The 13,908-nt window shown below is 45.9% G+C and overlaps 1 long non-coding RNA gene across 4 annotated transcripts in view; it reads right to left on the bottom strand.

Annotated features, from left to right (window-relative positions):
• The window catches only part of LOC115090696, a 381,113-nt gene that overhangs the window by 343,263 nt on the left and 23,942 nt on the right, over positions 1 to 13,908 (bottom strand). For all 4 annotated transcript variants that reach the window (XR_003856471.1, XR_003856470.1, XR_003856473.1 and 1 more), the window contains exon 4: positions 13,383 to 13,605. This is a non-coding gene — a long non-coding RNA (uncharacterized LOC115090696). The remainder of the gene's footprint in view (positions 1 to 13,382; positions 13,606 to 13,908) is intronic.

Below are 13,908 nucleotides of genomic sequence, written 5' to 3'. Positions count from 1 at the left end.
AATTGACGATCTTGGTGATTAATTTTGTTATAATAGGTTCAATAGTCTTGAGGCTTGTAATGTGGATGCTATCCAGGGGGTGGTTGGCAGGATTCATTTTCTTGATAATTGATTGTATCTGGATAATGGAGGAGGTGTCAAAGCTGGTCCATTTTGATTTTATTTTTGTGTTCAGACATATGGATTGGGTGTTATTGATGAAGTTGGATTGAATTAGGTTTAATATTTTGAGGTAGATTTTTTTAAAAAGCGCGATCGCATACTTTTGTTTGCGCAGCAGGCACAAACAAAAGTACGCTGGATTTTATAAGATACGCGCATAGCCGCGCGTATCCTCTAAAATCCTGGATCAGCGCGCACAAGGCTGCCGATTTTGGGCAGCCTGTGCGCACCGAGCCGCGCAGCCTGCCTCCGTTCCCTCCGAGGCCGCTCCGAAATCGGAGCGGCCTCGGAGGAAACTTCCTTTCGCCCTCCCCTCACCTTCCCCTCCCTTCCTATACCTAACCCACCCCCCCGGCCCTATCTAACCCACCCCCTTACCTTTGTCCCTAGATTTAAGCCTGCGAGAAGCAGATGTAAATCTACGCGTGCCAGCGGACTGCTGGCGTGCCGTCTTCCGACCCGGGGGCTGGTCCGGAGGCCTGGACCACGCCCCCGGGCTGGCGCCACGCCCATGGCCCCGCCCCCGAAACGCCATGACATCCGGTCCTGCCCCCCCCGACATGCCCCCTTCGAAAAACCCCGGGACCTACACACGTGCCAGGGCTTTGCGCGCGCCGGCGCACAAGGCCCTGCTCGCGTAAATCCGGGCAGATTTACGCGAGCAGGGCTTTTAAAATCCGCCCGTTTATTACTAAAGAATTCAGCAAAATCGTCACTTTTGAATGATGTGCAGGTAGGTTTATGTGTAGTTTTTGTGAGGATTGTACACTTAGGAAGGGCATTCTTGGGTTATGATGGAATTTATTTTTTTTTAGAAATATTCTTTTTTTGCGTTGTTGATGGAATATTTATATTGTGCTAGATGTGTTCGGTATCTGTTTAGAGTGACTGAGGTTTTGTTTCATCTCCATTCTCTTTCTTTTTTCCTGAGTAATCGTTTAGATGCTCTGATGCTATCATTATACCATGGATTGTTGTGCTTTGATGGCTTTATTGATTTGGTTTTGATTGGATTGATGTTATCAGCTACTTTTTTAGTGATCATTAACCATGATTTTATGGCTTCATCAGAATTTGATAAATTAATATTAGTTAATTCCATTTGAAGTGTTTCTTGTAGGAGTTCAGTGTTGAATTGGGGGCGATAGGTAATTTTATTTTGTTGGATTTGAGGAGGAGTAAGGATGGAGTTAGAAGTCAGGGATGCTTGAATTAGGTGATGATCTGACCAAAGTATTTCAGTAATGTTAGTTGAGATAGTATACCAGTCATTAGTATTGATGAATATGAGGTCAATGGTATGACCTGCTTTATGGGTTGGAGCATCAACGATTTGTTTTAGTTGTAGTGAAGCAAGTGCATCAATGTTGGTTAGGCAAGTTTTTGAATGGTTGCTTAAATCAAAGTGTACGTTGAAATCTCCTAAGATGATGATAGGTTTGTTAAGCGAAATATTATTCATAATATATTCAAATAGTGGTGAACAATTTTTGTCTAGAGATCCTGGTGGGCAAAAGATAAGGCAAATTTGAAGTTTAGTGGAATCAAATAATGTGATTTCAAATGGTGCAATTATTTTAGTTAGACGAAGAGTCAGCTGAAGCTCTTTTTTGGCGATAAACATTAAACCACCTCATTTTTTTCTTTTTCTTGGAATTGAGAATATGTTGTAATCTTGGTTGTTTAATTGGTTGATGGGTACTATGTCAGTGTTTTTTTAGCCAGGTTTCTGTTATTGCAATGAAATCTGGTTTATAATCATTAATCAAGTCATTGAATAAAGGTATTTTTTTTAACTATAGAGCGTGCATTGACTAGTATAAATGAGAGCATAATATAATTTGAGAATTGGTTGTAAGTGTTGTTTGAAAGTTGTGGTTTTTTACAATAACGAGGAATATAAAGTGTGTGTTTCTTTTGCATTGGGTTTTTTATTGGGAGAGTAGTTATTGTATTTTGATTTTGGAGTTTATTAGTTGCATCCATTCTTGAGGAATTTCAGTATGAATTAGTCTTAGACGAATTGAGACAAATCGAGGTTGTACCAGGGAGTGCTGAAAGGGCAGCGCAAAGGGGCTAGCTCCTTTGGACGCGGTCCTCCGGCACGCGACGCACAGCACACGGTGCCTGGGGTGAGTGAAAATTTAAATTACCTCACCCGGCTCCTCCTTTGACCTCAGGGGCCGTCTGCACTTCCGGTTAGTTAGTTAAGATTCAGCTGGAGGTGGAGTTTGAAGCGCTATCAGGCTGTCTCAATTTGAGTTCGGTTGGTAACTGCAGTCTGCGGCGTTAGGTCTATGGACATTTATTTCAGAGTTCAGCTGTGCATTGATGATTGTCATGACGTGGGGTGGGGGAAGGGGTGTGGTTTGTAGGGTTTTAAACCCAGAATTTTTGTAGTAAAGCTCACAGCCGCGAAAGGAAGTTGGTCTCCATGATGAGTGTGGGTAAGTTTGTTTGTTGTGCGTGTGAGGGGGTTGGGGTTTACAATGTGTCTCGGGTGAGTGTTTTTCTTTTGTATAAAAGAAGCCTTATTTAGTGTTTTCAGTAAATGTTGAGAGCAGGAGGTTTGAAATTAGGTTGGGTTATCCTGCTTGAGTGAATCTAATGAGAAAGGAAATTTATCAATGGCTACAAGTTGCGCAATGATAACATGATCTATGTGGGGTGGGTGTGGGTGGGGCCTATGAGGATTTTAAACTCAGAAGTTGTAAAAGGAAGTTGGTGTTTTATGGTGCCTGTGAGTAAGTTTGTTCATGTATGTGGTGGTTTGCTGTGTATTACGATTATATTGTTTTCATAAGACGATATGCGGTGCCTGAGATTCTTCAGTGAATAAATGTTTTTTTCAACATGGCTAGTCAGAATACACATTTAAAGACCTGTCAGCACCAGAGAGCCGGCTGTATCCCGAAAGCTGAGGTCCGGGTTCCAGGACTAAGTTGATGCAGGCAGGACGGCCGCCGAAACGCCATGGCGTCGGGTATGTTGTGAAGTACATTCTTCTAGAGAATTGGAGCATATGACAATCAAGTGCGGTCATCAGGTGTTAGGATTGATGATTTGGATTACATGATCTGGGACAATGATGTGATCTTGATAAAACAAAATATAAGGAGATGTGCGAACTTGAGCAAAAAAAATTTTTGCCAGACTAAGTGATCACGCTTGCCTTAGGTGGAGGACAATGTTCAAGAATTAATGTGATACTCATTGCAATTTTGTTTTTTTGTAGAAGGAGTCATTTGAAAAGTACAATGTAGAGATTACTTAACTGATAATCTCGTTTTCCTTAGTGTATGCAGATGGACTCAAAACAAGTGGGTATAGTGTGCTCGTGCTAGCAGTTGGAGACGGATCCGACGTCAGCACGGGTACATATACCCCCACAGGAAGTGCAGCAATTCAGTAATCTTCCTTGCAAAAGCTTTATGGATATATGTGTAACTGACCGATCGATTAAATGAACAGGATTACCCTGACCGATTGACAGTAGCTGGAGACCGCCAGTGTTCTCAACCGGAAGGCGTCGACACCCGGCAGGGTGGATGCCCTATTATAAGAAAACATGGCTTACCGTGAGATGGTGAATCCCCATGTATGCCGGCAGCCGGGCGGGATGCTGAGTCCATCTGCATACACTAATGAAAACGAGATTATCAGGTAAGTAATCTCTACATTTCCTAGCATGTAGCAGATGGACTCAAAACAAGTGGGATGTACAAAAGCTACTCCCGGACTGGGTGGGAGGCTGCCCGAGGTCCGTTCAGGATTGCCCTCGCAAATGCTGTGTCCTCCCTGGCCTGGATTCCAGATGGTAGAATCTGGAGAAGGTATGGAGGGAGGACCACGTCGCCGCTTTACATATCTCTGCGGGCGACAGCATCCTAGCTTCTGCCCAAGAGGCCGCTTGCGCTCTGGTAGAGTGAGCCTTGACCTGTAGATGTGGTGGTTTCCCCGCTTTCTACGTAGGTGCCTTGATAACCTCTTTGATCCAGCGGGCGGATGGTGGCCCGTGAGGCCGCTTCCCCTTGCTCTTCCCGCTGTGGAGGACGAACAGGTGGTCCGTCTTTCGTACTGCTTCTGACGTTTCCAGGTATCTGGGACAGCAAGCCTGCCGATGTCGAGATGGCGCAGTATTCGACCTTCTTCCGATTTCTTCAAACCGTCCGTGGTTGGCAAGGATATAGTTTGGTTGAGGTGGAAGTGTGAGATTACTTTGGGTTAAGAAGGAAGGAAACCGTGCGAAGATGGATAGCCTCTGGAGTGATCTGAGAACGGATCACGGCAGGACAGAGCTTGTATCTCTGAGATGCGGCGGGCTGAGCATACGGCCAGCAGGAACACCATCTTCAAGGTTAACAAACGGAAGGACAGGCCTCGAAGGGGTCTGAAGGCGGGTCCCGGCCTAGAAATTCCAAAAACTAGGTTGAGGTTCCACAGGGGGTACCGGCCACTTCAGTGGCGGGCGAATGTGTTTGACTCCTTTCAGGAAACGTGAAACATCTGGGTGTGGGGCGATGCTGTTGCCGGCACTCCGGGGACCTTAGCAAGATAGCGCTGCCACCTGAACCTTGATTGAACTGAGGGACAGACCCTTCTGAAGTCCATCTTGCAGGAAATCCAAAATGATAGGGATTGTAGCGGCATGTGGATTGGTGCCGTGAGATTCGCACCAGGCTTCAAATACTCTCCAGATCCTTATATACGTTAGCGATGTGGAGAACTTGCGTGCTCGGAGGAGTGTATCTATTACCGGCCCCGAGTATCCTCTTTTCTTCAGTCTAGCCCTCTCAATGGCCAGACCGTAAGAGAGAATTGAGCTGGATCCTCGTGGAGGATGGGACCTTGCCGCAGCAGGTCCCTGTGTGGGCGGCAGGGGTAGTGGATTCCCTGCCAGTAGTTTTCTCAGGTCTGCGTACCAGGGTCTTCTTGGCCAGTCCGGGGCCACTAGAAGAACTAGGCCCTCTGTGCCGCTGAATCTTGTGTATAATGGCTCCCAGCAGGAGCCATGGAGGAAAAAGCATTATAGCAGGATCCCCTGAGGCCATGGTTGTACCAGGACGTCGATACCGTGGGAGAGAAGGGATCTCGCCTGCGAATCTGAAGAATCTGGGGTACTTGAGCGTTGGACCTGTCCGCTAGTAGGTCCATGCCTGGAGTCCCCCACTGATCCACAATCATCTGGAAAGCTCTGGGCGACAGCTGCCATTCCCCCGGGTTTAGGCTTTCTCTGCCGAGGAAGTCTGCCGTGGTGTTGTCCTTCCCGGCGATGTGGACGGCGGAGATGTCCTGGAGATTTGCTTCTGCCCAACGTCATCAGGGGGGCTATTTCTAGGGATACCTGTCGGCTTTCTGGTTCGCCCCTGTCGGTTGATGTATGCCACTGTGGTGGGCGTTGTCCGACATCACTCTGACCGCCCTGTTTCGAAGTCTGTGGGCAAATCGCAGGCAGGCTAGCCTGACCGCCCGTGCCTCTAGTCGGTTGATGTTCCATCCCGACTCTTCTCTGTTCCACTGCCCTTGGGCGGTTAGTTCTTCGCAGTGTGCTCCCCATCCATCAGGCTGGCATCGGTAGTGAGCAGGGTCTAGGCTGGGAGGACATTCGTGACCCCCGGCTCATGTGCCGGGCTGCAACCACCACGTAGCCTGATTCCGCACTCTGGCTGGAAGAGGTAGGTGTATGGTGTAGTTCTGTGATCGTGGGCTCCACCGAGATAGGAGGGCGCGTTGCAATGGTCTCATATGAGCCCGCGCCATGGGATCACCTCCAGAGTGGATGCCATAAGGCCGAGGACCTGTAGGTAATCCCAAGCTGTGGGCCGGGTGGCGCTCAGCAGGGCCAGCAGACGATTCCGGAGCTTTGATCTCCTCTTGGAGATCAGACTGACCTCGTCTTTCTGGGTGTCGGAATCGGACCCCTAGGGTATTCCAGCGACTGAGAGGGCTGTAGGGAACTCTTGTTCAAGTTTACTACCCATCCTAGGCTTTCCAGAAGAGATATAACTCTGTTGGTTGCCTGGTGGCTCTCCTCCGGTGACTTTGCCCTGATCAGCCAATCGTCCAGGTAGGGATGGACGAGAATTCCTTCCTTCCTGAGTGACACCGCCACTACTACTATGACATTGGTAAAGGTCCGCGGCGCGGGTGGCTAACCCAAAGGTAAAGCTCGGAGCTGGAAGTGTTGGTTCAGGACTTTGAAGTGTAAATAGCGCTGGTGATCCCGATGGATTGGGATATGCAAGTAGGCTTCCGACAGATCTAGGGATGTGAGAAACTCCCCTGGCTGTACTGCATTCTTGACAGACCGCAGAGTTTCCATGCGAAAGCTGGGGACCCGTAGGTATCGGTTGACATGGGCTCTCTTACGCTCCATCTCGTCTGTTAACTCAGCTGGAGTCTGCGCTTCGTAATATGCGCGAAAGATGTGCGCCTACCAATATGCGCTTATCCACGAGCGCCTGTCCACGTGCGCTTATCCATGAGCGCCTGTCCACGTGCGCTTAGCAACGGGCGCCTATCAACGTGCGCCTATCAGCGGGCGCCTATCAACGTGCGCGCAGCAACGGGCGCCTATCAACGTGCGCGCAGCAACGGGGCACCTAACAGTGTCGCCTAACAACGTGCGCTTGGTAACGTGCGGCCTATCAGCGGTCGCGTAGCAACAGGCGCCTATTGCATGGTGACGAACCAGGACAGAAGGTAACAGCGAGCAGGCAGGCAAAATGGCGACCTCCTTGGCGGATTGCCACGTAGGCAGACTCTGCTAATCCTCACTTCCTCGGAGACCAACAAGTAAAGAGGTACCGCCTTACCTTGTCTTCAGCGCTCCGTTGCGACCCGGGCGGTCTCCGGCTGCGGGGGGAGAGGGTGAGTACCGTCACCACCGCGCTCGAGGAAGTGCACCCGCTGCCTCTAGGCCGCGCCCGAACTATTCTCGCTCGGGAGCCAAGTCCACGCCGGGACCGAGGCTGCCTCTATGCCGCGCCCGAGCCCTTCTCACTCGGGGGCTAGGTCCCTGCCGTGAGTTGGCCACTGGACCGAGGCTCTTACCTCCGAGGGACCACGGAAATCGCCTCGGGAAACTCAACTGGGGGAGGGACCTACTGGTATCACCGCAGGAGTGCGGGGCTTGTCTTCAGGTAGGTTTCTTCTATGAATTTAGTCATTAGAATTTGGCAACACGCTCAGCAAGCGTGAGGTAGCTCCAAACTACTTTGGAGACGGAAATTACTGAATTGCTGCACTTCCTGCGGGGGTATATGTACCCGTGCTGACGTCAGATCCGTCTCCAACTGCTAGCACGAGCACACTATACCCACTTGTTTTGAGTCCATCTGCTACACGCTAGGAAATATCAATTTAAATAGATTCTGTGTCACAGGCAGCATTTACATATGTTTTATGGGGTATGTATGAATGGGGTAAAGGTGTGTATGAACGGGGAAGGGTGTGAATGGAGTATGGAGATGTGAATGAAAAATTGGGAGATGTATTTGGATTAGAGTTTAGAGGGAGTAATGTGTACATTCCCATTTAAAAGTCTTAAATAAATATTTATATATATAAATTTATTTAATAAATAAAAATGTGATATTTGCATTAGTAAGGTGATTGATCATTCCTTAATAATAGAATTAGTGAGCTGTGGTAAAAGAACATTTTTGGCCTGTCTTGTGTGGTTTTACATAAAAAAAGATATAACAGTCTGCTCTATACTTCACTACGCAGTTGCAGGGATACCTCAATAGGAAGAAGGCTCCAATAGCCCTGACTTCCTTGCAGAAAGCCTTTTCTTCTTTTTTGAGTTACCCTTGCATATCAGGAAAAACCATGACTACTTGACCAAAATAAGGAATGTTCAAATTTTTGAAATAACATCTCATAATATAACTAACATCATATTAATTATTAAAGGAAACCAGCAATGTTTCTCTTGAGAAGACTCCAACATAGCACACACATTTTCGAAATCTATAGAGAAATGAGCAGTCGCTTCCTGACTAACAGCAGAACGAAAGACAGAAAAAACAACTTACTTACAGGAAACCATATCTGAGGGATACTAAAGTTCTGTCAAGTATTTTCCCAAAGTTACTCCAGGTTGCTCACCAGAAAACGAGGGAAAATTAGGACTCTTAGATTTAGATGTCTTAAATTATTTTCAATTATATTCCCTCTTCTCAACAAACTTTACTGTTCCTCGATTAAAGAAACATTCACAGACTGGTTTAACTTCGGACTCCAAGGCATTTAATCTTCCCCAAATAATCTTGATATTGAGTAGAAGTATCCTGTGAGAAAGCTTCCAATCTAGAGGAAATTTCATTTACCTTACCAGAGAAAACAGTAAAGGACAGAGAAACTTGGCCATCAGATCCTATATGGCCTCTCACATTACAAAAGACAGTTTAGAAGGCAGTACCAAAAAGCTTAAAAGAGCCAATTCCAGCTCCGTCAAAGCAGCACTCCTAAATGATAAGGCAGGCACCAGTACCGCTGGCCCAAGACTTCTGCAATGGTGGAACAACAGCGGAGCCAAAGCCAATACTAGCGGCAACTCCCTCCAAAGTAGGCACTGTCCGAATGGCCTCATCAGTCAACGCTGCAGTCACCCACAATGGGAGAGCTCTGGCAACACTAGAGGCAATCAGGTATCCGAGGGCTGAGTGACACCTCCTTTCCTAGGTAAAACGACGCTTTCTCACCAGGATCACCCGTGGAGACCTCACAGCCCCTCCTTCCACTGCAGAACCGCATATTCCATGATCGAACATTGCCCTGGGAGCAAGATCCTAACCTTTCCTTTTCTTTTCGGATACATCTGCATTAGGTTATCAAAGTGAAATGAAAATCAAACCAGTTAGATGGAGTTCACAGAGCATTCATACCGCTATCTTGGAAAACCCTATTTCGATCTCTGAAAGTATGCAATTAAATGTACATGCAAAAGTTACACCTACTCAGGATCTGGTGTAATTTTCGACATCTATGTGTATGCAAATACAAGGATAATCTGCCAAAACGAAACTTACGTTCAGCAGAGGATCCATTGTATGTAGGTACCGAATGTGAAGCAAGTGAAAGGGAGGGGTCCCGAAGGAAGATGTTTTCAATGTGTGGACCGAAAATCTGGAATTCAGCACCTTTAAATATTAGGTGAGAGACAAATTATGTGGCACTTGGAAAAAAAGTGAAGGCATGGCTGTTTCAAATTAACAGTTAGTACTAGCAAGTGTTTTTATGGTGAGATATTTTTTATTGTTTTAAACAATGTGTATTGTTTTCTTGACATTTATTTTTATATGTTGTAAACCACATAGATCAGATCACTGTATGTGTGGTACAGAAAAATTGAGAAATAAATAAATAAATGTGCATAAGTCCACTTTGAAAATTTGGGCAAAATCTGTGGGCTTTGGGGGTTTAAACTGGTGTGATTTTTAAATTGAGAAAACAATTTTTACAGAAAGTCTAGCCAAGCAACATTCAAGTTAGTGGATAAGGATAAATTTATAACATCACAGGTATCTTGTGCAGCAGTTGTTGCGGTTCTGGCTGCGAGCGCCACGACCAGACCCTTACCTCCGTGTTCCTGGAGTTGTTCCCGCTTCTGTTGGCCTAGTTCGCGGCCTGTTCGGCAGCGTCCCCGCAAGGGCCGCACCGCCGGGAAGCCTCCCATGGACGCCCTGACTCTAGGCGCGCACGTGCGCACTTTTCTAGGCCGTTTCCCGCCAGTGGTGACTCCGCCCAGTTCCTGACATCAGACGCCGCGGCCTTGATAAGCCGGCCGCGGACACTCAGTCTTCACCTTGCAACGGGCTACCAACCGGTTCCCTGTTGCTCCGTGCCCCGGAGTGAGCTGCCTTTGGAACTTGCTTGGTTCCTGCTTGCCTGCTATAGTACCTGCCTGGTTCCATTACCCGAGTCTTGCTACAGTTCCTGCCTGGTTCCAGTACCCGAGTCTTGCTACAGTTCCTGTCTACTGTTCTAGTCTGGTTCCAGTTCTCATTCCTGCTCATCAGTCTGCCCGCTCCAGTCTCAAAATCATCAACTCGCCTAAGTCCCAGCGGCCGGGCTCCTACGGGCTCCTCCTGGGGGGGCTTCGGCTTCCAAGGGTGAAGCCTCACCTAAGTCCCAGCGGTTGGGCTCCTACGGGCTCCTCCCGGGGGAGCACCAGCTTCCTAGGTGAAGAGCACCTCTACGTCCTGCCTGAACATCTGCCTCCCGGCCTGCGCTGCACCAGAGACATTGAATACCTTTCCCAGTCTCTTGCAGGTCGGCCCAAAGGTCCACTAAATTGAGACTTCATAACAGCAGTTACATAAATTATACCAATGTTCAAAGCAAATTTATATATTTAAGTTAACTTTGAAAATTATGCGAAATAACATGAACAAATTCACCTGCACAAAGTTACACCTACTCCTTACAATTCATAACTTGCATAAAAATATATGAGCATACTTTTTAAAATCAAAAGTAGGCACATAAATCCAAACTCCAGACCCCAGAACATTGCTTTAGTGTGCATAAAAGTATGCCCGAAATGGGCTACACACACATTTATTTACACAAACCCTGGGTAACTTTATAGAAAGTTATTTATGCACATAAACCGGTATTTTAGGAGTATAAATGGCTTTGAAAAATACCTTTTTAATGGCTAAAAATATGCATATACTTTCACAACATGCATTCTTTTACATGTGTTAAAAAGGGGCATTCCTGGAGACATGTTTAGGTTCTGGGAATAAACTATGCACGCACATTCAAATGTACACTTCCAGTTTTGTCCCTGTTCCTTTGCCTGCAGAAATAGCAAGTGTAACATATCCAGATACTTTGTACCTGTATAAGTGTTAGACGAATTTTCAAAAAGAAACTACCCAAGTATTGTTTTAATACATCTTCCTCTCCTGGATTACACAATACAGTAGTCAAATCTGGATTAGTTAGTCCAGTCTCACTCTCTGTTCTTTTCACACTAAGGAACTACTCCAACATCAAAGAAATGCTTTTTTTTTTCCATTTTGTGTCTATCCAAAAAATGTTTAGTTCTTCTAGGCCTTAGTCCTGAAGTTGACTCCAAAAGTCCATTTCCATACATTTAATACAGCATCAATTATTCTTGAAATAATTAATATAAAAGTGAAACTAGCAACCTGAGTGATATTGGCCATTGTGAGATTAATATGGAACTCCCTCTCCAATCTCCTTCTAGCATAAACAAAGCAGCAGTAAATCTATAGGGGCAGATTTTCAAAGGGGTACGTGCGTAAGATACGCACGTACCCCCCGAAAACCTGCCCCAACCTCCCCCTGCACGCACCGAGCCTACGTTGAATAGGCTCGGTGGCGCGCGCAAGCCCCGGGACGCGCGTAAGTCCCAGGGCTTTGCTAGGGGGGCGTTCCGGAGGGCGTAGTGCCGGCCCGGGGTCGTGGCCGAGGCCTCCGGACCAGCCCCCGGTCCAGAACATGGCGCGCCGGCAGCCGGCCCAGCGCGCGCAAGTTACGCCTGCCTCGGGCAGGCGTAACTTTTCCAACAAAGGTGGAGGGGGAAGGTGTGGGGGGGTGGAAGGAAAGTTCCCTCCGAGGCCGCTCCAATTTCGGAGTGGCCTCGGAGGGAACGGAGGCAAGCTGCGCGGCTCGGCACACGCAGGCTGCCGATTTTGCGCAGCCTTGCGCGCGCTGACCCCGGATTTTAAAAGATATGCGCGGCTTCGCACGTATCTATTAAAATCCAGCGTACTTTTGTTTGTGCCGGCCGCGTGAACAAAAGTACGCGTGGGCGTAGTTTTTAAAAGTCTACCCCATAGTGAATGTACATTCACTACTGAATTAGAGGTCTATCTAAAAGCAGCACTATTATCTATAGCGTTGCCTCCTGAGAATCCTGATCATAAGAGTGACTCAATTTTACCTCACTGACTATTTTAGATCATGATTCATAACAACTTAAGTAACTGAGAAAGCCACCTCCTGGAAAATATCTAGATGGAATTTCATGTTTTTCGGATTACAACTGTCACAATTCAAAAATTCACTCATATATATTTGTGGTAAAAGTATTTTGAAAATATACCTTATATGACTAGTCAAACCTGTTATTTACTGATAGGTCAATTTTCAAAAAACCTCTGAGCAGAAAAGATAACTGTTTCATATTAACTAGTTATCTTTTGACTGAAATTTTCCAAGAGACAACATTCAAAGGCATTTAACTGAATAATTTGTAAATTATCCAGGTAAATGATGACTTTTGAATACCTAAGGGAGTCATTTTCTAACGGGATCACACGCAAAAAGGGACTTTTCGCATGCAATACCTAGATCGGGGCGGAATCAGGGCAGCTTCAGCACCGGAAGTGGAGGAGTCGTTGGCAGCACTGGGGTGGACACGGCGGAGACATCGCTGGCGGCGAAAAGGTAAGAACCCTAATCACCGCCAGTAATGCGCCCAATAGCACCACTTTTCCCGGTGGCACTATTGGTTTGGGAAAGCCGGCAGCGATAACACCGCGGTGGTGTGATCGCTGCTGGCTTTCGCAGGCCCGCCCCCCACTTCGCCCCCCGGTACCACTCGATTCTCAAAGGCCTGCGATTTTAGAAAATCCAGGCCTAAGGCATTTATCAGACTAAATTTTAGCCAAATAAGTCATTATCCGGCTAAAATTTAGTTAGATTAAAAAAAAATCATTCCAGACAGAGCAACATTGAAGGTGCCAGGAAATGACGCTTCTTCACAGCTCCTAGCCTCGATAATGGGTTTGGGGGTTCCTGGATGGATTGGCTACTGCCAGCACCTTTTTTATTTTTACAAGTGAATTCTGCAATTTTGGTATTTGGGGGGGGCTGATGAAGGAGGCAAACTCGGCTGACAGCAGCCTCATGAAGCATACAAAGAGTCAAATACATGAGCTTGTCTTTACAAATCATGGAGCCCAAAAGGCACTGCAGAATTATTTACAAAAAATTCCTCCCTGTTAGTTTAGAAAAAAGTGTCCGAGATTCTATATGTAATCTACCCTTTCAGAAAAGTTATGCTTAACATACAATATACAATTCCAAGATAATATAGCAGAGATAAACAATACGTAAAAAACAAATGTAAAGCTCTGCAAAATCTATGGATTTATATAATAGCAATAAGCTTAATAAATATCTTATTTGCATTATTTTTATAAGAATCTAATGCTGAAAAGCTATCAATACAGTACCTTTGCTAGCACAGAATCAAATTGTGTTCTTGTTAAAGGTAAAAGAAAATTTTCAACCACTCTTTGGAATTCTCCTTTTGTGACCGTCCAAATTCTGATCCACGTCAATTGCCTGAAATGCTTTTTTTAAGTCATCTTCATTCTCTGTTATTTTCTGACAAAATATCTGTTCAATATCCGAGAAGGACAGCGAGGGATCAGGGATAGACCTTGACAGATTCACCTGAAAAAAATAATCAAATATTTATTCCATGTCTTAAAACCTAAATCAATTTTAAAATTCAGATAAAAAAATGTAAAAACCACGATTCAAAATACTCTTTTCATATTGTATTATACCATATTGTAATATGATATTACAAGACACTAAGCACAAAAGGAAATAAGAGAAGTCTCTCAATGTGAACCCAAAATTGAGCTTCATGCCCCTTGGAAATTGTTAAGGTGAAACCTCATTAGGAAAATTAAAGAAGTATAGCAAGAATGAAATTTGTTTCTATGTTGGAATCTGATTATTAGACAATTT

This window comes from Rhinatrema bivittatum, chromosome 4 (genome assembly GCF_901001135.1).
Source record: "Rhinatrema bivittatum chromosome 4, aRhiBiv1.1, whole genome shotgun sequence".
Taxonomy (NCBI): domain Eukaryota; kingdom Metazoa; phylum Chordata; class Amphibia; order Gymnophiona; family Rhinatrematidae; genus Rhinatrema; species Rhinatrema bivittatum.
This window is presented reverse-complemented; position numbering and strand designations above follow the sequence as displayed.